Here is a 24,173-nt window from a genome sequence, read left to right as displayed (position 1 = left end):
AATGTTGTTTTTCAATTCCTGTATATTTGCTGGCCTGTTAGCATACACTTTGGATTTCGGGAATCCCTACAGAAAAAAAAAAAATCTCACGCCGATAAATCGGGCGAACGGTGTGGCAAGTTGACATGACCAAACCGGGAAACAAGGTGCTCTGGAAACATTCATCGTAAGGTTATCATGGACGTTCTTGCTGTGTAAGCTGTTGCACTGTCCTGTTGGAACCACAACGGCTGCATATTGATATTCTTACGGCGCATTTCCAGTGTTACAAACTGTTGCAACATAACATCATAACGATGGTGTCGTCCTAATTGCGAACACTTTCTGCCTAAACAGGATTAACCTCGAAGGGCACAATTTCTGCCTTTGGAACTACAACTTTCTCTCCCACTTCCTGCGTGTTTTTAACGAATTTTTTAAGGGACTAACAAAGAAAATTCGACATGATTAACCCTAGAAAGCTAACGTATCGTAAAGGCTACGATCCAAGATGACCATATTTCACCGAACACCCCTTAGCCGGTGGGCAATGGACTCTTCCGCTCAGTTCCGCTCACTATGTTGCCTTTTGTGTCGGTTTATGGCAGGCAGACTCAGTTGTCAACCGGCCGCCGGTATAGTTGTTTTCAGAACTCGCTCTTACGTTTTACGACACGTTAGCTTCTCCGCCTGGATTTTTGCTGCAAACTTTTTTGCGAACTTTCAATTTTTTTCATTATTGTGTATAGTTTGAGAAGTTCTTAGTGAGGACTATGTTTTGATTGAATTAAAGTTCAAATTATTTATAAGCACCAAAAATGAATCCAGGGGAAATATGTAATGATGAACTAATTTTACAATATTTGAACGAGTGGAGGATGGCGTCATTGTACTGCTGCCGCTGCAACAAGCCGATCTGTGGGGAGCATCGAGGAAAATGCGTGTGCACTGCACTGATGAACTTTAAAACAGTTTTTTTTTTGTAACCAAAATGTTTGTCAAGTTGTATTCTAACAAGTCATGTTCATTAACATTCATTTTTTAAAAAAAACTTATTGTTTGTCGTAGTTTTTCTAACCCCCTCGTAAATTTTACGATACGTTAGCTTTAACGAAACTTTTCATACACGTTAGTTTTCTAGGGTTAAAGTCGTTGCCGAAGTATAAATAATTTAATAGTAAAAGTGTGGCCTATTTTATATAATGACTACATCTTACACACTTCTTAACTGTAAAGAGCTTCGTCATTTTATAATATAATTATTATTTTCAAATTCAATTTCAAATCATATGACACTGTACTTAAAAATTTATGTATACCATCAATCCCCTCATACCTGTTAGTGCTCCTAGCCTCTTTCTCGTAAAATAGAAAAAAATATCCATCATGATAAGTCAATCAGGTTGGCTATTGTTGCTAGTCAAACCATCTGTCTCTCTGAGTCACTATCCTTATTAGTTTTTGAAAACAGGTTTTTCAGTTACATGTGTTCGCAATTAGGACATGGAAGTATTTCCTCACTTTTGTGTTCGCAATTAGGACGATTTAGGCACTGTTCGCAATTAGGACACAACCATAACGAACTGCTGTGACTGTGACAGTGTCACCTGCGTCATTCTAAAAAAAAAAAAAATAGGGACCAATAATACCCAGAGAAGACAGTCCATACCACACAGTAACATTTGCGCTATGAAGTGGTCGTTCATGAAGCTGATAAGGATTGCGAGGCGCCCAGAACCTAAAGTTTTGTTTGTTTACATAGACAGATAAATGAAAATGAGCCTCGTCAGACATCATCAAATTGTTGAGAAAATCGGGTTGAGTGTTTATCATCTCCAGAAACTGTGTACAGAAATGTCGACGTGCCTCTAGACCTCTGGGCAATAATTCTTGCACCACTTTGCTACCTCCATTTGGTGCAAGGTACATAAATCTTAATTTTAAACCTCAGCTAGAATATCTACAGGGTAGCGTTCTTCGTAGACAACGAAACCAGACAGGTAGCCTTCCAATGGAGACGTTTAAACGAATATATTATAAACAAGGGTGCATGGAAATACAATATTTACATGATGAGCTACTTTTCTCTATAATTCTTATCTACAGTCAAGTTTTATCTCGATACGTTTTTCATTATTTCTTTTCTTCAATTTGTATATTCTTCTATCTGGACTTCCTTCCTTCTTAATAGACAGATCTGGATCTGGACTTCCTTCTTAATGGATGGTCTGGATCTGGACTCCTGGATTTTCTTCTATTTCAGCTTTTTGACGATTTATGAATTCATATATCCTTTTTCCAGCTTTTCCCCTTAAGCTTTGGGAAATATACTAATCTCCTCCCTTGCGGCTGCGATTGAAACGCGGCAACACTAAATATGTGCAACAATGTGTATACTTGGTGCCAAACGACTGACACGCGCAACCGAAAGTGCTGTGGGGCGTCGACTGGAACGCGCCGCCACTGATGTAAACAAAATTTCCGCTATGTGAATGGTAAATCAATCAGACAGATGCAAGATCAATAGCACATTTTTCGCTTCTTCTGTCTCTACTTCGTGGACATTCTTTCGTGCATCATCTTCATCTCATGTATCATTGACATATGCATTATAATTATTTTTCATTTTCACTATTCATTTCTATAACTCATATGTTACTCTTCGTCTTATATACAAGATTCTCATTTTTAATGGACTTTTCCATATTTCCGCTTCACAATTTCTTTTTCATATGAACACATAGCTAATTCATTTACATTAATTGGCTTGTCTTCTTGCCTTCCTTTCGTTAACGTAGATCATGTCCAGCCTACTTCTCGCAAAACGTTGTTCCACCATTGGCATTACACATTCAGCCTTTTGGTAAGGTTGAGTCGTCAGTGAAATTTATTCCTTGGATATTCCTATTCCCATCAACAGTTCCTATGATTTTACATTCCCTTTTCTACTGCGATGACTAATCTTATTCTTATCCTTTCTGATGTCTTCCATTGAGCTTGTGAGTCTCTTATCTAAATAATCTTCTAGCCTTTATTTTTTAACTTCTAAACACATAGTTTCTTCTTTGGACTAAATCACTGTTTTATTTATATCAGATTCATTTATTATCTATAATTTCTTCTATTTACAAATATTTACATATAGATTACTTCTATTTACAGTTCAACGTCATTACTATTTTTTTCATCTGTTTGCTGTTCTGGTGGTAAATGGTGGGTTTCGGCGAACTTCTTCTTGCAATCTTTCCGGAAACCTTCTCTCGTCGTTAAAGTAATTCCTCGTCATCTCTATTGCTGCGTTTCTTTCTTCTTCCAATGGTGCATTTCATCTTTCATCTTCTTCTTTCGAAATTGATTTATCTAATGTCAAGGGAGCTGACCTCAGTGCCAGGGGAAGCTCACGGCAGTTCCAGCGGGGCTCAGCCTCCCTGGCCCTTGACTGGCTATAGGCCTGTGTGCAGGCCTTTTAATAGACCCCCGTCTGCACATCATTCTAGGCACCTAGAAATTTACCATGAATAAATTGCCACAATGTTCACACAGTGTGGTCACACTCTGTCTTGTTTCAAAACTCTGAAAGAGTGCCGTATCCCGTAAGCAAGGATGAAAAACCTGTTCACTTAACAAATCCAAGAAGCCCTCACCATTTAAGGTGCCGTTGTTGAATATAGACCAACCATTCCCGTTCTCCGTACACTATACCACATCATTAGCTTAACAGCAACAACCATTCGGCTGGGATCTGTCTACTGTAGATTATTAAATCACAGGTATTGCATTTTTTTTATTAACTTCACCGTGAACATAAAAATTAGCCTCGTCACTGAAGAATTTTTGATTCCAAAGGAAGTGTCACGTAATTGTTTGCGATACTTTTCCCAATATTCTTCACTATTCAACTATTTGGTGAATGTCGCTGATTAAAATCATATGCAATGGTGCGTATACTTCTTTCTCTCCCGAGTTGTCAGCGTGATCTCGATGAGTTCCTAACACGTTAGAAGCGTTCTAATGCTTTGTTTTAAACACCTCGAAAAGGTGAAAATGGTTACAAGCATGCAGTAATAACTTTTTGCTGGCTAAAGATACGTGGAAAAACCTTCGTCACTTCATTTCTCGTGAAATTCTAGCCTGATTTGATATATCATAATCACCCCCCTTTCCTTTGAAATGTTTGCGTTGAATTCAATATGGCGGTCAACAATATGCCGGACCTGCGCTTGACACACACAGCTGGGGATCTCCCTGTGCCTACCCTATTTCTTTCATGACCAGGAAAACTCCTTTACATTTTGAAGGGGGTGCTAAGGGACATTTGGCTCGTCATACTGGGTGAGTCTGTTAAAAGAGGCCCCGTGAAAAATGTGCTCCTTGCATGTAGGCAACCCTGGTACACCGAAGAGATGAGCGGGGTAGAGAACAGTCCAGGATATCGGTGCCAAGCAGTTTAGACAACTTGACATAAACGTAAATGTAAATACAGTACAGTGTGACAACAACTTACCTAGAGGAGGTGCTGGAAATGTCCTCCGTTGACCTCGAGGCACGTGTGCAGACAATACCACATGTTCTGAAAAGCACGGGCGAGGACATCGTGCGGGATGGCCTAATTAGCTGTGATAATGTTGTTCTGGAGTTCTTCGAGTGCATGAGGGTTGTTGCTATACGCCTGTCCCTTTAGAGCTCGCCACAAGAAGAAATCACAGGGTGATAAATCTGGAGAACGAGGTGGCTAAGGTTGGTTCGTGCCACGGCTGATGACACGATCAGGCGGGAACACTGATTCAATACGCGTGATCATTGCAAGTGCTGTATGAGCCGTGGCTCCATCCTGCTGAAAGTAAGCGTTCCTACGCTCATCCTCAGTCAGTTGTTCAACAAACATGTTGAATATGTTACTGATGTACCGAGCCGAGTTCACAGTCTCATGGAAGAACACGGGGATGATGCGGAGTGACGACACGGCACACCAGACACCGAGTTTCTGGGCGTGCAGTGGAACCTCCATGAACACTTGTGATTGTCACTTGACCAGTGTCGCGTGTTCTGGGAGTTTATGTAGCCTGACAGATGGAACCATGCTTCATCGGAAATGAACAAGTAACCATCCTGCAGCACCTTCGGAGCAATATTGGACAGAAACCACTCACAAAACTGCACGCGAGCTGCCTTGTTCACTTCCCGCACCTGATGCATCACGGTAACTTTGAATGAGTGCAAGTTCAAGTCCTGCTTCACGATCCGCATAGCGGTTGTCTGGGACACCTGCAACTGTTGTGCCGAACGCCGAGATGATTTTCCTGGACTGCGTATCATTAGCTGCGCTGCATCGCCCACCTTTGCCTCAGAGCGGACAGTCTTTGGACGCACTATTGGCCTATTCAGCACGGATCCGGTTTCCCGCCATTTTGCAATCAGTTTTTGCATTATTGATTTGGTTGGGGCCTTCGCTGGAACTCCATTCACCACGAACTCCGTGGTAAACAAATCTGCACACTGTTTGCAAGAATCGAAGCGTGCATACTCGACAACAAAGATACGCTCCTGCACCGTTAACACCATGCTGACCCACCGAAGCACACTCATAACTTTCCTCGCCGCTCAACTGCCTCAAGGTCACTACTAGACACTTTCTTTTCAATCCCCCTCATGTCATGTTGTCGAAACCGCTTGGCACCGATATCCTTAACTGTTCTCTACCCGCTCTTCTCTTGGGTGTACCATGGTTGCCTACATGCAAGGAGCACATTTTCCACGGGGTCTCTTTTAACAGACTCACCCAGTAGTTAATGTTTGGTTTGGTTTGATTTGGTGTTTTAAGTCCACTTTGTGCACAGTAAGGCTAATCGGGACTGGACCTACAGTTTATAGTGGGATCCGAACCACTATGTGCCTCCACCGGATATCGAACCCGGGACCCCTAGATTACAAGGCAACGACGCTACCACTGCGCCATCGGGGAGGCCCCAGTAGTTCATGTAATGAGGCTTTTATCAGTCACATAGTTACACATATTATTTTGTATCTTCTGATCCCATTGCAGTCCCAGAATGATTTTTTGATATGCTTTAGAGTATGGCATGAGGGACCAAATATATTTGGTGATGACATGATTTGAGATATTCAAGGTCAAATGTCAAGGTCACGTGACAAAATTATAGTTTTGTCCAAAGGTAGGCTTGTTATGTATCACTGGAAAGCTTGTTCAATTCCCTGTACAATAAGCTTTATTTCAGCTTCGTAGGCAAAGTAAGGGCGGAGTTGCAGCACATTTAGTACAGCTAAGCGGGCTCAAAAAGGGCAATTTATGCGAAACTTGACCTTGAATAATTTAACAATTACAAGACAAACAAAACTAAAAAAAATCATAGTTACCAAGTTCCATGCATAGTTTCAACTCCCCAAATTACATGAAAATCGGAGATGGTCAGGTTGTGGGTTGTGTTGATTCCATATGGAATGACTCGAATATCTTTTGGCCAGAAGTGATTCAAAAGCAAGCACTTTCGAGAAAGACCGGAGAAACCTAGGTGTCCATACAGATAAAGCGGCGAAAATGGAATTGGATAGGGCATACGTTGAGGAAGGAGAATGAGGCTGTCGAGAGAGAGGCACTAATGGAACCCGCAGGGAAGAAGGAAAAGAGGAAGGCCTAGACAGACGTGACGAAGATCTGTTCACGATAAGGCATTGGAGGAAGTAGAGAGCTGGAATGCAGTGAAGAGAATTGCTGTCAGTAGGACCAGGTGGAGATGCTTTGTTGATGCCCTATGTTCCACAGGGAACATCAGGAATTAAGTCATCTAAAGTTATAATTAATCGAATTCTGAAAATATAACTTGGTTCCTGTATTTTCACTATTTTTTTCGATTTAATGATATTTTTACATTGGTTACTCTGTTCGAATACTAACCAAGTGAACTTTATTTCTGTTATTAACAATAAAAACAACAAACTTTCTGATTTTTTGTAACTTGAAATGCCAATTTCCGGGGGGGAGGGGGTTCACGGACCCGTTCGACACCCCTTTCCGACGCCCATGGAGAGAGCGCATAACTACAACCAAAAGGAAACTGCGTTATAATATGATTATAAACAGTTCCAACTCTTAAATTTATTCAACACATGTGCTTTAGACAATTATAATTTTTAGAACACGTAAAATATTTTCATTTGATTTGATTAAATGCCAACTGCAGAGCCGACTCGCTCGTGTTTGTGTCCATTCTGTTAGCTTTGCTGCCTCAATCCACTGATTTTTCCGTCTCGGGTTCGTCTGAGAACTATGCATACATAACCGAGAACAATTGTTTGTTCCCTATCTCATGTTTCAACCAAAAGCCACAGAAATATTGTCGACTTTTCTTGAGACACTTCCTTTACAACTTTGAATTCCTTGTTATTATTTTCAAAACTGGAAGTGCAATTCCCGACCGCACCAAGGAAGCATAGAAATGTAAACATCCGGTGAATATCCCCCATTGCTTCGACTTGCTATATCCTTCCACTCGATCTTGTTTACAGGCTGAGGTAAAGTAAGAAGTCTTTGCAATGTATCGACTTCACACGTTTCCTTAGTAACTTCCCACTCACCTTCCAAGAATTTCACCCTGTTTTTTACTCTATTCTCTGCAGATTTGGTGTATAAATGTTGTCTGCCAGCTAGGTGAAGCAGGGTTTGAAGAGAAGAATTCGTAAAAGCGAGAGGCTAATGTAGCGGAACGTATGTGATCTCATTATCGTATATGGTGAGCGAATTGTCGAGTGCGAAGCTGAGCATGATTAGAATCGACTGATCCACCATATTCACAAATACATTGACGTCAATTCCGATGAGGTCCTGGACAACTTCCTTAGCAAAGAAATGTCGTTGATGGTTGCTATTTGTAAGGCAAGATCTTAAGTTATGGTGTCTAGATATGTGTTGAGTGCTTTTTAAGGTAGACTTTTTCTACACTATTTATAATCAATTTTCTCCTTGTATTATCCATTATCGATACTATCAATTTTTGTGAAATTTCTATCACAGGATTTTATGTTCTAAAAGGGCGTCTTACTACCATATAGGAGTCCGAGTTCGACTCTAAGGATGGTTGAACTCACGTGGGAAACGCTTCAACTGATTTCGGAACATTGTGTGAAATCCAGGGTTGTTAAAGGTCCAGGAATTTTAAATAAATTCAATTCCGGTCCAGGAGAGAAAATCAGCAAGCGTAAATGAGTTCTGGACCATAGAGAACCTTTTTATCTGTAAGGTATTTCAATTCGGTCCAGGAACCTTTTTTCCGGATAAATTTAGTACGGCCCAAGAACTTTTTCCGGGTGAATTTAAATACGGTTCAGGAAGCTTTTTTCTGAATGAATTTAAATACGGTTCAGGAAGCTTTTTTCTGAATGAATTGAAATACGGTTCAGGAAGCTTTTTTCTGAATGAATTGAAATAAGGTCCAGGAACCTTTTTTGCGGGTGAATTTAAATACGGTCCGGGAACCTTTTTTCCGGCTGAATTTAAATACGGTCCGGGAACCTTTTTTCTGAACGAATTTAAATTCGGTCCAGGAACATTTTTTCCAGGTTAAATTTAAATACAGTCCAGGAACTTTTTTTTTCGAATTAGTTTAAATAGGGTCCAAGTTCCGCATTGAAATGAAACAATACGCAACTTGGATCAAATACGGACCTAACAATTATCCACTTGTGAGCATGAATGACTAATCTCGAGAATCTAAGGAACAAGGCCGTGCTTAACGGTAGAAATGGGCGAAACGCAAACGCTGCAGTGAAGTTACCCCTCTCCATGTAGCCCCATTCTCTCGCGCGCGTTCCTTCCCTTGGTTGTATTAGCACTGCCGTCCGTCCCTGTTCTGATAACTGCAGCCTCACGTTACCTCATCGACGGCTCCTATTGGCTGTGGTTCCTGGATCGGATGCCGGAGTAACACATGACAGGTTTGTTTGAACTTTACTTTAATGTGACGTCACACTAATATAGTCCATTGTACACTATCTACCAAAAAGTAATTGGGCACCTATGATGGTGGTTAATTTAGTATCTAATTTGAATAATTTAGTATCATTTAGTGGGACCACTGTTGGTTGTTCGTGGCACAATGAACTCACAGGCGTACTGTACAATACTAGACAATGAAATGCTCCCAACCTTGTGGCGTTTTTATGGAATGGACCCCTGTTACTTCCAGGATGACAATGTTAGGTGGCATGTTTCGGAGGCTACTATGCAGTGGTATGCCGACAACAATGTTCACCGATTGGTCTGGCTTGCACAGAGTCCTCATCTCAATCCCATAGAACGAACACCTTTGGGAGGCATTTGACTGGCGGGTGAGGTCTCGGGAGATGCGGCCAAATTCCATTGTCCAACTGAGTGAGATCTTGCAAGAGGAATGGCAACACATTCCAATGGACGTCCTCCACAAACTAGTCGAGAGCATGCCTGACAGAGTGGCTGCTGTTATAGCAGCAAGAGGTGCCTCCACGAGGTTCTAACAGGGTTTGCACCACCAGAGAACCATTTTGTACACGTGCCCAATTACTTTTTGGTAGATAGTGTATTAAACTCTTCGACAAGGAAGTTTTTGAACCTGACCACGAGAGCAGTGACGGCGCCAGTCTAAAATAAGTGTGTGTGGGATGGGGGGGGGGGGGCTATACATTTCGGAGTCAAATTCTCGGGGTGCTAACTAATATCGGCTAAAAGGTAATTATATAATACTTTACTACGGTATAATTTTATCAGTGACATACTTTACAGTCAGATCCAAAGATAAATCACTGAGATGTTATGTTGCATTTTGTTCCACAGGCGAATCTTTTATGTCAAATAAAATGCTACTATTGTATTGTTTTCTTTTCCTAAGCCATTATCGAGAGGAATAGTATCACATACTTACTATTCACATGAACAGCAAACAAAATACACAATAAGAAATACACTCATTATCAACTCGCTGGATGTATGCATAAATACTACACGTAACACTCTTTATAAGTAACGGATGTGAGCACCTTTTTGTTCAAATAAGAAAATAACCACAGCAAGAAACTACGATAAGGTACGTCTGTTTTATGAGCAACTACAACCTTGTTTCAATCCAAAGATTTTGCAAGCTCTTTTTCAGAGGACAGAATAGATATAGCATTCAACCTCTCATTACCATTTCGATTATGAAGGCAATACACTTGATTTGCCGTAAGCAGTCGTTGATGTGGGTGGGCACATTTCAATAACACAAACCTTATAAAGTTCGTAAAAGTCAATTTTAAATATTTCAACCATTGCAATCAGCTGCTGAAGGGTCTTTATTTTGAGTTCCTTTCTGCCTCAGTGTGCCATAACTCTAAACTGTTCAAATTACAATAGTAGCGAGCGGCGAAAGATTGTAGCTTTTCGTACATCAGAAAAGCGGTACTCACTTAATAAAGTAGGCATCAAATAAACAAACCACCTTGCATAGAAAGTATGCTAATTATGCCATTTTCTCTGCCATGATGAAATATCTTACTTTTTCTTGTTCAACGACTGAAATTCAGAACTTAGGGTTAAAAATTGGGGGATGCCGAAATGCCGTCCACTTAGGAGGTGCCACTCACAAGGAACAAGAATATTTTTACTACAAATTCACTTCCACTAGAAGACAAATACATTGACATAAAAGCAATTAATATAGTTGCAACTCTTGCACTGGGCAAGAGTTATTAGTGAAAATAACTGCCGAAGATTTTAATTTTTTTTCTTCAGAATATATTGTGCATAAATACTGCACAGAATTGGATCAATAGTTTTAGATTTGCTTCAAAGATTGATTCTTCTGCACAGATAGATCATATTCTCATTGATAAGAGAAGGCATACTAGTATAATTGACGTTCGTACACATAGAGGTGCTGACTGTGCCAGTGACCATTATTTAGTAATTGCTAAATTAAGAGAAAGACTCTCAGTGATAAATCATAAGCAACAAAATCTAAAAGTTCTAAAATTTGATACAGGAAAGTTTACTGATGAAAGAATTAAGAAAGATTACCAAATTAAACTGTCAAATAGATTTGATGTTTTGCAGGATTTAAATGATGATCAAAATATAAATGAAACAGACGTAAATGAGAATTGGGAGCACATACGTAATGCAATAGAATCAGCAGCTAAAGAAAGTATAGGATACCATAAACCAAGAAAAAGTAAGCCATGGTTTGATAATGAATGTCATAATCTAATAGAAATAAGGAATCAGGCTAGACTTAGGTGGTTAAATAACTCTGATGATACAAATCTAAGCAATTATAATAGAATAAAGCGAGAAGTTAACCGCACGTTTAGAAGTAAAAAAAGAGATTACTTGAAAAGCAAAATTAACGAAATTGAAACACACAGCAAAAATAAAAATATCAGAGATTTATATAAAGGTGTAAATGAATTTAGAAAGGGATGGCAACCTAAAGTAAACTTGATAAAAGATAAAGACAGTGATTTTCTAGCTGACCCAAGCGATATTCTAAATAGATGGAAGAACTACTTTAATGACCTTTTAAATGTCCATGTAGGAGATAACTCAGAAGTAAATGAAGTACACACAGCAGAACCTTTAGTTCCAGAACCTAACTTGACTGAAGTTAAAGATGCTATTAAAAGGCTAAAGAATAACAAAGCACCTGGCATTGATTTAATACCAGCTGAGTTAATTAAATATGGTGGAAATTCATTAATATGTCAAATTCATAAATTAATTTGTTTAATATGGAATAAAGAAGAAATCCCTCAACAGTGGAAAGAATCCATAATTGTTCCTGTGTTTAAAAAAGGTGATAAAATGAACTGCAGTAATTACCGTGGAATTTCTCTACTCTCAACAACATACAAAATATTGTCTAACATTATTTTAACAAGACTAACCCCATATGCTAATGAAATTATAGGTGATTATCAATGTGGATTTAAACGTAACAGATCAACTACAGATCAAATTTTTCACATCAGACAGACACTTGAAAAAAAGTGGGAATATAATCAAAATGTCCCATCAGCTATTCATTGATTTCAAAAAAGCATATGATTCGGTCAAAAGAGATAAATTATATAATATATTAGTAGAGTTTGGAATACCTAAGAAGCTTGTTAGTATGATAAAAATATGCACCAGTGAAACAGAAAGTAAAATTCGTGTGGGTATTAATATGTCTGACAAATTTACAATTCATGATGGGTTAAAACAAGGAGATGCATTATCTCCATTGCTCTTTAATTTTGCCTTAGAATATGCTGTTAGGAAGGTAAAAGAAACTAAAGAAGGACTAAAATTAAATGGTGTGACTCAGTTGTTAGCATATGCAGATGATGTAGACTTACTGGGGGATGATGTGAATACAATTAAGAATAATGCTAAAATATTTTTCAAAACTGCTAAAGAGATAGGTTTGGAAGTTAACAAAGAGAAAACTAAATATATGCTTACAGGCCGAAACCAAGTGTTAGGTAATAATCAAAATCTAATTATTGATAACAACTCGTTTGAACCAGTTTCCAAATTCAAATACTTAGGAGTAATATTAACAAATGAAAATTATATTAAAGAGGAAATAAAAAGTAGGCTTAATTCAGGAAATGCATGTTATTTCTCTTTTCATAAACTTTTGTCTTCTCGTTTAATATCTAAGAAACTAAAAGTTAAAATATACAAAACAGTAATTTTGCCTGTAGTATTATATGGGTGTGAAACTTGGTCCCTTACATTGAAAGAGGAACATATGAGAGTATTTGAAAATAAGATCCTTAGGAAAATCTTTGGACCTAAAAGGGATGAGGAGACAGGTGAGTGGAGAAGGTTACATAATTTAGAACTAAGCTGCTCGTCAAGTCAACCTTGCAGCAGGTTTTATGTATCAATCCGCGCGAGAACTGAGCTCAGAATCTTCCGTGCCAGTCTTTCCTCAACCGCCGAACTGCTTACATCGCAGACACTGAGAAAATCCACAGTATTGCCAACCGCACAACACATCAAAACCCGCATGCATGTCAAGTGGAATGTATTTTTGCTTCTCTTTGTCTCCTGAAACATAGAATTTTAAAAGTACTTTCTGCGCATAGATTATTTAATAAATGTGTCATTACTTAATATAAATGCGAAATATCTTCGAAACATGAGAGCGTGTGTGTATATTTCGAGCACGCAAAAATAAAACTGAACAAAGATAAAAGTAAACAACGATAGGCCCTCTTGAATTTAATGACAATTTTTTTTTTTTTTTTGGTTTAGAAAGAAATACATTTATGAAAAACGTGGTTGCTTCGTCCGCAATACATCCGTTCCTGTAAGACACACGCAATTCAAGTTATACCACCAAAAAAGCATCATTTGTTATTGGTGATATATACAATCAGGTGCATTGTCTGTCGCTATTACTCTGGTTTCAATTTATGAATCACTTCACTAAACCAGGATTCAAATCTTGGTCTGTCCATTTCTTGCGGATAATCACCCTTCCCTTTCTTTGCGCGGAACAGTAAATATGCACCTTCAACAAAGCTTTCATTGCCGCCAGTGGGTGAAACAATAAGCCTCCCCCTTCCCCTCATCGTTGGTTTCTTCAGCCCTGGCGTGGTTTTGCATGCTGGTATCCTTCCATGTTTTATTCCCCCTTCCCCCACCCACCGAGTTGAAGGACGTCTCGTCCAAATAATAAACATGTTTCTTCTCACTGCGATATCTTTTAATACCGCGGAGATTCTTTTGTCGTCAAAAAACAAACAATCGTTTCCTCTTGCTAAACTCAAACAGCAAATCATTCAACACCCGTGATACAATTCGTGCGCACATTGACGGCAAATCACCTCACGCCCTGTTTTACTTTGATCTTGTTGCCGCAAGGAGGATTATGCATTCAAAACAACTTGCTTGTCTTTGAAGAAAATTTCCCTTCGGACGAAGTCCAAAATAACATTCGGGTAAAACCGCGCGCTGAACAGTAGATTCAGCCATTCTCGCCGCTCTACAATAAACATAGGGTTAAAATAGTGGGATGTGCAACACTGGTATCGCCGATTTCACGCGTTCTGCAACGCATTCAGTCTCGCTCGACTCGCTCTAAAGTTTCAGTGTCTCTTCAACGCACTACACATTGCAGTTGGCGAATCTACGGTTCCAAGTTCGTCTGCACAGTGATTGCAACCAATTAAGTCCATACCTGCTAATGGATGTACTATTTTGTCTGTATATTACAAATTAAATAACTGTTTTCTTGCAAGTATGCAGTTGTGTCGGAATAGAACCCGTCTCAGTGGAACTATGTTCTTGCGCGCACGTTTGGAACTACATATGCGAAAACCTGCTGCAAGGTTGACTTGACGAGCAGCTTACATAATTTGTATTCATGTCCAGATATTATTAGAATAATTAAATCAAGAAGACTTAGGTGGGCCGGCCATGTGGCACGAATGGGAGAGGAAAGAGGAGTTTACAGGATTCTTGTTGGGAAACCAGATGGTAAGAGACCTGTAGGAAGGCCAAGACGAAGATGGAGGGACAACGTTGAGATGAACCTAAAGGAAATCGGTAGGGATGGAAAAGAGTATATAGATCTTGCTCAAGATAGGGACAGATGGAAGGCCTGTGTTGCTGCAGCCATGAACCTTCGGGTTTAAGAAGGCTGGAGAGTTAGTTAGTTAGTTAGTTTAGAATCAAGTTTGTCCACTATGGTGGTACTGCAGAAATTATTTCCTAACTTTACAAATTATAATTAATTAACATGTAGGACTAGAACTGCGAGCAAGAAAATTGCCCAAGCCTGCTGATATTCGCACCGTATTTCAATGATTACTTGATTCAATTTGTATTAAGGTCTAATAAATGCACAGAGGCTAATCGGGACGAGAGTTACAGCTTCTAGTGCAATTGAATTTAATTGAATTGTTTATTGAAGTCCACTTTATGCACAGATAGGTTAATCGGGACTGGACCTACAGTTTAAAGTGGGATCCGAACCACTGTGCAATGTGCCTCCAGTGGGTATCCAACTCGGGACCCCTTGATTACAAGTCGACGACGTTGTCATTACGTCATAGGGGAAGCCCTTCTAGTGGAATCTGAATGACATAATGAAATGTTACCTTCACTGGGATCGAACCTGGGACCCCTTGATATGAAGGCAGCAATTCTATCGCTAGACCATGGGGGCTGGGAGGCCAATTTTAATATTTCCAATGTTTTATCGTTTAGGAATTAGGTAGTTTGTGTACTCTTTCATTCTTTAACTTCGTATATCTCCCTCTCGAATTTTGCAATGATAAGTATAGGAAGGCTTGTGTTGCTGCTGCCATAAACCTTCGGGTAATAACGATGAAACCAATGAGAGAACATTTCTAACTCTCATGCAATTGTCGGTACTCCAATGAGGAACTAACAAACAGAAAGAAAGCATAGCGCTTCTTTAGATTTTGAACGTCATCCTATTTATAAAATTTCATTTGTCAAACCTGTTAGACCTATTCCCAAATATAGTGACACGATTTACAGAGGGTGTCAACAACAATCAAAGAACAATCTCACAGCCACTGAATACGTCCATCTTCCAGGCAGGCAAATGATTTCATAGCAAGTTTGGCGACTCCTGATTGGCAAATTACTTAGTATCGAATGACGAGTGTCCCATTGATTTCAGAACACATCGTCATAAAGTACTTGCGATCTAACCGAACTATAGAAAATGTGCTTGCCCCAGTGGAAGTTTCATAATGGAAAATGTAAATTTTACTTTTTAAGTTTTCGGTTGAAATGCGTCTACCGTACTACAAACAGCTAGGGGGCTACCGGGGGCTGAGGCCATGGTTTGAGGGGGGGCTTCAGCCTTCCCTAGACCCCCCGTAGCGCCGTTCCTGCACGAGAGAGCAATAGCGTTATGATTTATTCCCTGCGCTACGGTTTCTACAACCGCAGTGTGACATTCCAATGTAAATCGTACTCGCAGGCAATTTTAGAAGGCAACTTTTAATCGGCCAACCCTGGTCCAGGAATTGTAAATAAATTCAATCCCGGACTATACCGCGTTTGTTACAACCTGTCCCGGTTCCCGCGCTAGCTGGTCGCTGGCTTTTCTCCGTGCCGGGGAAAGTCAAAGCCAGGCAGCCAATTAAAATGCGCAACGTCGCAACAGCGTCTACGTAAGCGCCTCTCTTCTGGCTTCCATTCGCTCCTCGCTGCCCAGCAGACGATTTTTTCCTCTTTTCTCATTGGCACCGAAACTGTCGAGCGATCGCTAGCGCGGGAAACGGGACAGGTTCTAACAAACGCGGTATAGGAGAGAAAATCCCTTTTCATATTTGAAGCATTTCAATTCGGTCCAGGAACCTTTTTTCCGGATGAATTTAAATACGGTCCAGGAACCTTTTTTTTAATGAAACAATAGGCAACTTGGACCGAATTTAAATTGTGCGAGAAAAAAGTTCCGGTCCTTCAGCGGAACCCAATAGAACCCATTCGAATTTTTAGGTTCCTGGACCTTAAACAACCCTGGTGAAATCATATTTGACCGTAATAAGCTCACTGGAGTGATGGTCAAATTACATTAATAAATGTAAAGGAAACAACATTTGCGCGTTACAGCAGAAGGTATACTCTAATGATTACGGAGTATATACCGCCGTATACACAGGAATAAAGCAGCTCTGGGTCTCACCCAGCTTCAAATCAATGGGGTGGGGGATGTGCCTTCATGGCAAGTACTATATACACGGGGAACTTTACCGACAAAATGTTTAAGTGCATTATCGAGACAGTTGCAGGAAGATGCATAAAAACACCAGCTGATGCATTAAAGTGCATCTCGACTGAAAGCAATACTCATTTCGATCATATGATGCACTTTGGTGTTACCTTTGCGACGTACAAAAATGCATCAAACTGTAAACCTGATGCTTCACAGAGGTCATAAACCACACTTTAGTGCATCAATAGTTTGATTGATTTGCTTCATTTGACTTCGCTTCTTGTGCTTCTTGGCTAATTTGCGAAGATGGGGATGAGTGATGATATGATGAAATTGATGAATGGACACTCACAAACATCCATGCCCGGGCCAGGATTCGAACCCGGGACCCGTGGCGTCGTAGCGCGATGTGGTAACAACTCCTCCACAGGGCCGGCAGTGCATCAACAGATACGATGCATTTTGTTTTATCTGTGTACCCTCACTACAGCTCTGGAAACACCTACACTACACCTAGTGTCAAAAAATGCAGCGAACTATACGGGACCTCTTAACGTTGGTGGAAACGGGCATTAGAACCGCTTCTATAGGTCATGGTTTACCGTCCGATACAACAGCAGACAGCAGGAGACTTGCCTGCACGAGACTCGCCAACTGCGACACTTGGAAGTGGTCTTCCATGCATGGGCGGGCGAAGGATAAAGTCAGCAGCTTTTATTACGGAGTCGCTTGTGTTATCAGCTGGAAGGTGGTCTTGTTTACCTTCTGCATGGCACACTTGGAGAACAATAAGGCAAGTGCGTTATGAAACAGTAAATGATCGACCGACACCAGCGGCTGCTATGGTAACAATGAGTCACGTCACGAAATGGCATGGCGAGTGACGTCACGGCACAGAAAAACGCTCCACAGTACACATCGACTAGTACAGCCAACAGGTAAGAATGTGTTTTAATGTTGTTCACATTTTCACAATTCAGTGCACAATATTTCATAATTCTCTTTGTTGTATATATACACACTCCAGTTTAGTGATTTATACTGTGCGACAAATATTTTCACATTTAAAATTATTGAACATTTATTTGGAGTATTCTGCTTCGGAACCTGAAGAATCAGTTGTCATTTCTTTAGAAACACTTCCAGAGTTCTGTAAAATATTACAGTTTGTTAATAGAGGCAAATCTTAGGCGCGATGATTATTTCCTAGACTAACATTAATGGAAACGTAAGAATTTATTGATTGGTTAACAGCTGGTCTGTAACGATTTTCAGTCAGACAAGACATTTTGAATAAATTAACCTTCATACAACCTTTAGGGCTGAAAACTATATAGTTGTTCTCTCTCTCTGCCAATGAACTGTGCCATTAAACGATTTGAGAATCAAACTTTTGCTTTTGGAGAGGGGCAGGGCATGTCTCCATTGCTGGATATAGGTACTTATAATAAATAAATAATTAATTAAAAGAAATAATTTTGTTACACAAATATAATTTTCAGAGCATTGTTGTTCCCTTACCTCGTGCACCATTCGCTAAATATTTTCGCATTTTACAACACGTGTCAGTAATTCTTTCGTTCTACAGGAACTTTAACTGTTTTTATAGATCCCAATATTTAAAATAAATTGGCATTTGTAGTATCTATATAAACTATATTAAATTCTGAAAACAGTAAGGACAATGAAAGATATTATGTTCCGGAGAGTCGTTGCATGATAGGTTTTTCTTGGTCTCAGGTTGAACCTCTATTATATGGAGAACAAATCGAAGTTAATAGTTTTATCTGCTTTACTTATTGTGTCCAGAGCCAGATATAAAGCATTGCCGACCCTAGGCCAGTGTAAAAAGTACTTCCCACAAATATTCCTGCTTAGTTGAAGGACATTGACGAAATCGGATAAAAATGAATGGGGACGCTTAGGAGAAGCGGAATTTTTTTCTGAGGCAGTCACAGAAAATGCATATTTGGGATAAAAGAGCATTTATTCAAGAATTTATCTAGTTTTTCCTGTTGGTTGATGAAGCTGGCAAGAGGTCTCTCTGCCCCCTCTGGTACCGTCATTGGTTGACGTGTAGCAGGTCTTACCTGCACAGCTCTCAAATACCACACTATTCACTTTCCATCAACACGGTTCGTGTTAAATTGGCAGAGTGATAAAATTCGATAAAGGTTTTGAGATTCAAATTTGAAGTTGTTACAGTATATTAATAATAGTTTATTTCGTTTATTAATAAACGAACGAATGAATTGTTGCTTTAAGTCTACTTTATGTACAGAAAGGCTAATCGGGACTGGACCTACAGTTTAAAGTGGGATCCGAACCACTGTGCCATGTGCCTTCACCGTGTATCGAACCTGGAACCCCTTCATTAGAAGAAGGCGACGACGATACCACTACGCCATCGGCGAGGCCCTATTAATAATCGAAATAAACCATTTCCATTTTTAAAATCCCGGGTTCGAATCTCGCCCTGTGCATGGATTTGTGAGTGTCCATTCATTAATTTCATCTTATCATCACTCATCCCCATCTTCGCAAATCAGCTAAAAGTGGCACAAAAAGCGAAGTAAAATAAAGCAAATCAATCAATCAGTCATTTTTAAAATGTGTTCTTAATGGGTAGAAAATACGGGTGAATCGATATGAATTTCTTGACCGATACTGATTAAGCACTGATATAAAAACCGATATTCTGCTGATCCAAAATGAAGTTGCAGATGTTCTGTAATGAATGTATAAAGCCAGATGATTGAAATAGGTATTGTCTGAGAAGTTGAAATTCTGTAATGCGTGTTGAATGTACTACAGTAGCCTACAAAAATCACAAGTTTCTTCATTTTTAGAAGGTTTTACTCATCTGTACTTAATACAAATTCCGATCATTGAATATGTATAACCCTAATTCATTAGTGCAGTGAAGAACGAGTATTTCAATTCGCCTGGAATTATAACTTCAAATGCAAAACCTTTCGCGCGGCAAGTAACGTTAGGTTGAAGTTGGTTGCAAAAAAATCAATAGCTTCAAAGAGGAAACTGGGCCAGAAGTTAGTGGACATAGTCTGCATACCGTAGCGTCAAGACGAGTGATTTCCAAAGTAGGCAATCTAGAGGAGTGCTAAGAGTTGAGGTGAAAAAAAAATACCGTCGTTCTGTTCGATAACATTTACTTACTGGTAGGGACCTATTTTTTTTCCAAACGCGGTAACACCGAAAGACGTTCATTATTGCAATGAAGTGTTTATATATGAGCAAGAGAACATCCTAATCCTCTAAAACAGTGGTTTTCAAACTGTGGTACGCGTACCCCTAGGGGTACATGAACGACTTGAAAGGAATATGCAATCAGCTCGGAAGAGAAATGTCGAGAATACCCACACGACAACATTTTTGCTGCAGGTAGGTAGAGCAGACTTCATTGTTTCAGATTTCATAGCTTTAACATTCAACAGGAAAATAAGGATTTTGTCACTGACACTCTTATCTATGTTTCACATGTTTTGAAATAAAATACTCGTTCGAAATTTATAATGAACTAATTTTGGAGCGGAATCTCCGCTTGAAAGTTACAAATGCACAACCAGACATCAAGACTCTGTGTCAGGCTCTGCACGCACATCCCACTCACTCTCAGGATTTACAACAAAAACTCCGAAATTGTGCTTGATAGTTTGTTTACAAACTTATTTTTGTTCTTTACTGTTTTCAATAACTCTGGAAAAATATGTGAAAATTAAAGTTTTTATATACTTCTTAGCATACGTTGTTTCACATTTTTATTTTTGTAACTAATCATAAAGATTGTAAACGAACGAACACCCAGTAAAATAATAAACGTGGAATTCTAATGTTTACCATCTTTCTACATATAGCCCGAGTCTCTATTGCAGATACACGCCTCCAACATATCAAAAAGCTCCACCAATCAGGCAGCCAAAAAAAATCTCCAAAACCCACGACTAAAGGGTACAATGAGAAAAAGGTTTGAGAACCGCTTCTCTAAAACACTTTACTACTTTCAAATCAATATAAAAAGTCCACGTTGTAGTCCTCCTCAAATTATATCTGCCTCGCACCCACACGGACTGCTTCCACCATCCCATAATATTATTTTTTTCTTGGCTGCGTTTATTTTTATTTTTAAAGCAAACAACTTAAACAGTTTGTGTTATTTTGAAATTATACATTGGTGGGTACATCTGCCCTTATGAAATATCTTAGCATGCCACAGCTTCAGTTTTACACTTTCAAGCAGCTACTGTGACGAATAATTTCATTAAATATATTTCTTGTTCTTTCTAAAGTGAACTTTATCCACAGAAGCTAATTAGGAGTATACTTAAAGCCTTTAAGTAGTACCCAAAACATGTAAATGTGCCCATCGGGTTGGTAGAATCGATCTCGGGACCCTTTGATTACAAGATGATTGAAACAACCCGCAGGCATCCGTGATGCAGGCAGTGGCGGCGCCAGCCTGATATAAGTGGGTGGGGTCCTTCAGATTTCCTTTTCAAACGGGGGTTGGGGGGCTAACATGGGCGTAACTTTGGGACCTAACTTTCGGAGCGGGGGGAGGGGGTGTTGTCAGAATCGAAAATTTTCCCATCGCATAAACATAGTGCTCTTTTGCCAAATAACTGTTACCTTCAAGACAATATTTTGAAGCACTCGACCTCTAGTTACCAATCCGATTACGAAGGTAACATCTGACTTGCTGTGATACTAGAAAAATGTTCTTTCACATCCAGCTGTTGATGGGGTATGCACACTGCAATTTACAATAACACAAAGATTAAAAATATGAAAGGCGAATTTGAACGTTTCAACCAGTGCAAGCAGCTGCTGAAGGATTCTTGAGTTTCCTTTCTGTCTCGTAACTTGCCATAACTTTAGGCATCAGCTTTAATTCAGACTCTAAACTATCCATATCACAAAAGTAGTGGGTGGCCAAAGATTGTAGCTTTTCATCGGCACTTTCTGAACTGAAACGCCTAACTGCAATTAACACATCATTATCCTTAGTAAAGCTTTCCTTTAATTTAGAAGTTAGGTGACCAAAAACTGGAAAATGGATCTTAACTTTAATATCCTCTTCACATGTATCTCTTTTGCTTGCACATGTTGGAATAAAAATGTGCTTCTGTGACAGTACTGCAGAAATTATTTTTTAACCTCACAAATGATAATTGATTAATATATATGTAGGCCTACGAGCATTACAATTGCCCAAGCGTGCTAATTTTTGCACCGTATTGCAGCATTTGTTTCGTTGGATTTGTATTCACATCCACTACATGCACAGAGGCTAATCGGGACGAGATCCACAGCTTGTCGAGGAATGGCGTCCTGGTTCGTGAATATCTGGAACTTTCCCCCCGTTGCTCTTCGCCAGAGATGGCAACGGACTCTTCCGGTACGTTTAATGTTTGTACATATTTTACAACATTTTTATTTTCAGTGTGAATTTTAATATTAGCCTAACCATTATTAATACGTATTAATACAGCGCGTCTCTTCGCTGTAATGAGAGACAACAGAAAAAGAAAGGAAAGAAAAACAACGCTATGTTAACGAAAGTAAAGCATTCAGTTTCATGAAAATTTCCATTTCGAGCCCTGGGCCTCCACTAGGGATCAAACCCTGGACCACTTTGTTACAAGGCTGCAGTCTTACAACTAGACTACCGGGGTGGAGAGCTCAATTTTAATATTTCCAGTTCTTAGTACTTAAGAAATAGGTTGATTCCTTAATATCGTATTTCTCCGTCTCGGATATTTCCAACGATAAGGATATACTTAACATTGACGCGAATGAGAGGACATTGCTAACACTCATATTACTGGTACTCGAATGAGGAACTAACAAACATAAATGAAACTTGACTGTTCATTAGATATTGAACGTCCTCCTACTTATAAAAATTCATTTTTCGCACCTGTTAGATCTCTTTCTAAAAATAGTGATTCGATTGATAGGGGCTAATAATTGTTCACATTTAGCTGTATGATTGGCCAAATGAAAATTTTGTCATCCAAAAAATTAAGCAAGAAAACTTCTAGTTTTTCTTATTTTCGGTCAAAAAATCTGGGGGCTACAAGGGGGGTTCAGCCCCCTCCCTAGCCCCCCTGTAGCGCCGTCCCTGGATGCAGGAACGCGCTGCGAAGCCAAAGGACTCAGGTTCGAATTCTGATCAAGGCATGGATGTTGGTTGGTTGGTTGGTTGATTTAGTGTTTTAAGTCCACTTTATGCTCAGTAAGGCTAATCGGGACTGGACCTACAGTTTAAAGTGGAATCCGAACCACTATGTGCCTCCACCGGGTATCGAACCCGGGACCCCTTGATTACAAGGCGACGACGCTACCACTGCGCCATTTGGGAGGCCCCAAGGCATGGATGTATCATTGTGTTTTTCCTATTATCCATTTCTTCAGTTCATCATTCATCCTTATCGTCATGATTGACACAAGAAGTATAAACTATAAATACAACGTAAAGTATGTGAAATAGAACGAGAAATAGAGAAAAGTTAGACACAATCCAATTCAGCGCGTGTTTTCATTCCTGCACTACCCGTGACAGAAAGGTTACCTCATCGATAAGATTAATTATTGAGCCGGCCTCCGCTGAACAGTCCCTAGTTCAATCCCGTTCTGGGCATGTGTGTTCTTTGTGAATGCCCCCTTCATCTATTTCATCATATCAACACTCATTAATGTCTTCGCGAATTATCCAAAGGTGGCGAAGTAAAATATACCAAATCAATTAATCAATCAATCCATCCATCGATCCAAGAAGTATTTATAATGAGGTAAATATTGTTGAGTCGATATAACCAATACGATAAATATTCTGCAGACAATATCGCCGTTTTTCACGATAGGACGAACTTTTTTCTTAAGCACAGTGAATCGATATGCCTCTCGCTTACAATGTTTCACACACAATTTTTGAGCGTTGGGAAAACATTCCAGTGATTTACGAAGTGGTGAATACCAAAAGTGTAATGTTGTATAAACAATGGTGAGTACAAAGTAACACAAGACTACTATGCTGATATTATTTTGTAGAACAAGTATCTTCTGTTTTCTACACAGGCACGTGAAACATCACTTGTTTCATAGCAGAAAGCAACTTGCTTTGCTGATAATAACGAAGGCTGTCCGCATTGTTCATACGCCAGTACCAAGACGTTTCAAGGTGACGTTTCGAGGGAGCAATAACAACGGAATTCCAAATACGCAGTCGGTCACGACTACGGTTTTCACTGTTTTGGTTTGAACAGGATTTACTGTAGTGCTTGTGGATGCAGTGGGGTAAGTTGTGACTTACTGTCAGTGGCGTAATATCTAGTAGCCTATAACGGCGGTTTATCTACTTTCCCAACGCGCTCATCAAAACACCTTTTAATTGATTCCAACGTTCTCAATATGCACATTTGGGTGACCACAAGAACACTCTCATCTTTTAATTCATTA

At 39.5% G+C, this 24,173-nt stretch overlaps 2 protein-coding genes across 5 annotated transcripts in view; one reads left to right on the top strand and one right to left on the bottom strand.

Annotated features, from left to right (window-relative positions):
• LOC145988677 (hemolymph lipopolysaccharide-binding protein-like) overlaps positions 1 to 24,173 on the bottom strand; it is a 74,780-nt gene that overhangs the window by 28,687 nt on the left and 21,920 nt on the right. The gene's annotated exons all lie outside the window — the stretch shown is intronic.
• LOC145988676 (uncharacterized) overlaps positions 17,502 to 24,173 on the top strand; it is a 55,965-nt gene continuing 49,293 nt past the window's right edge. For 3 of the 4 annotated variants that reach the window (XR_014441775.1, XM_083123746.1, XM_083123742.1), the window contains exon 1: positions 23,793 to 24,011. The gene's annotated coding sequence lies outside the window, so the exon portion shown is untranslated. Of the gene's footprint in view, positions 17,633 to 23,792; positions 24,012 to 24,173 lie in introns of those variants that run through there. The other variant, XM_083123744.1, reaches the window with a different exon arrangement.

The sequence above is a fragment of the Lepisma saccharinum genome, chromosome 6 (genome assembly GCF_977018435.1).
Source record: "Lepisma saccharinum chromosome 6, izLepSacc3.1, whole genome shotgun sequence".
In the NCBI taxonomy this organism is placed as follows: Eukaryota; Metazoa; Arthropoda; class Insecta; order Zygentoma; family Lepismatidae; genus Lepisma; species Lepisma saccharinum.
Note: the sequence above shows the minus strand (reverse complement) of the source record. Positions and strands in the feature narration are given on the sequence as shown.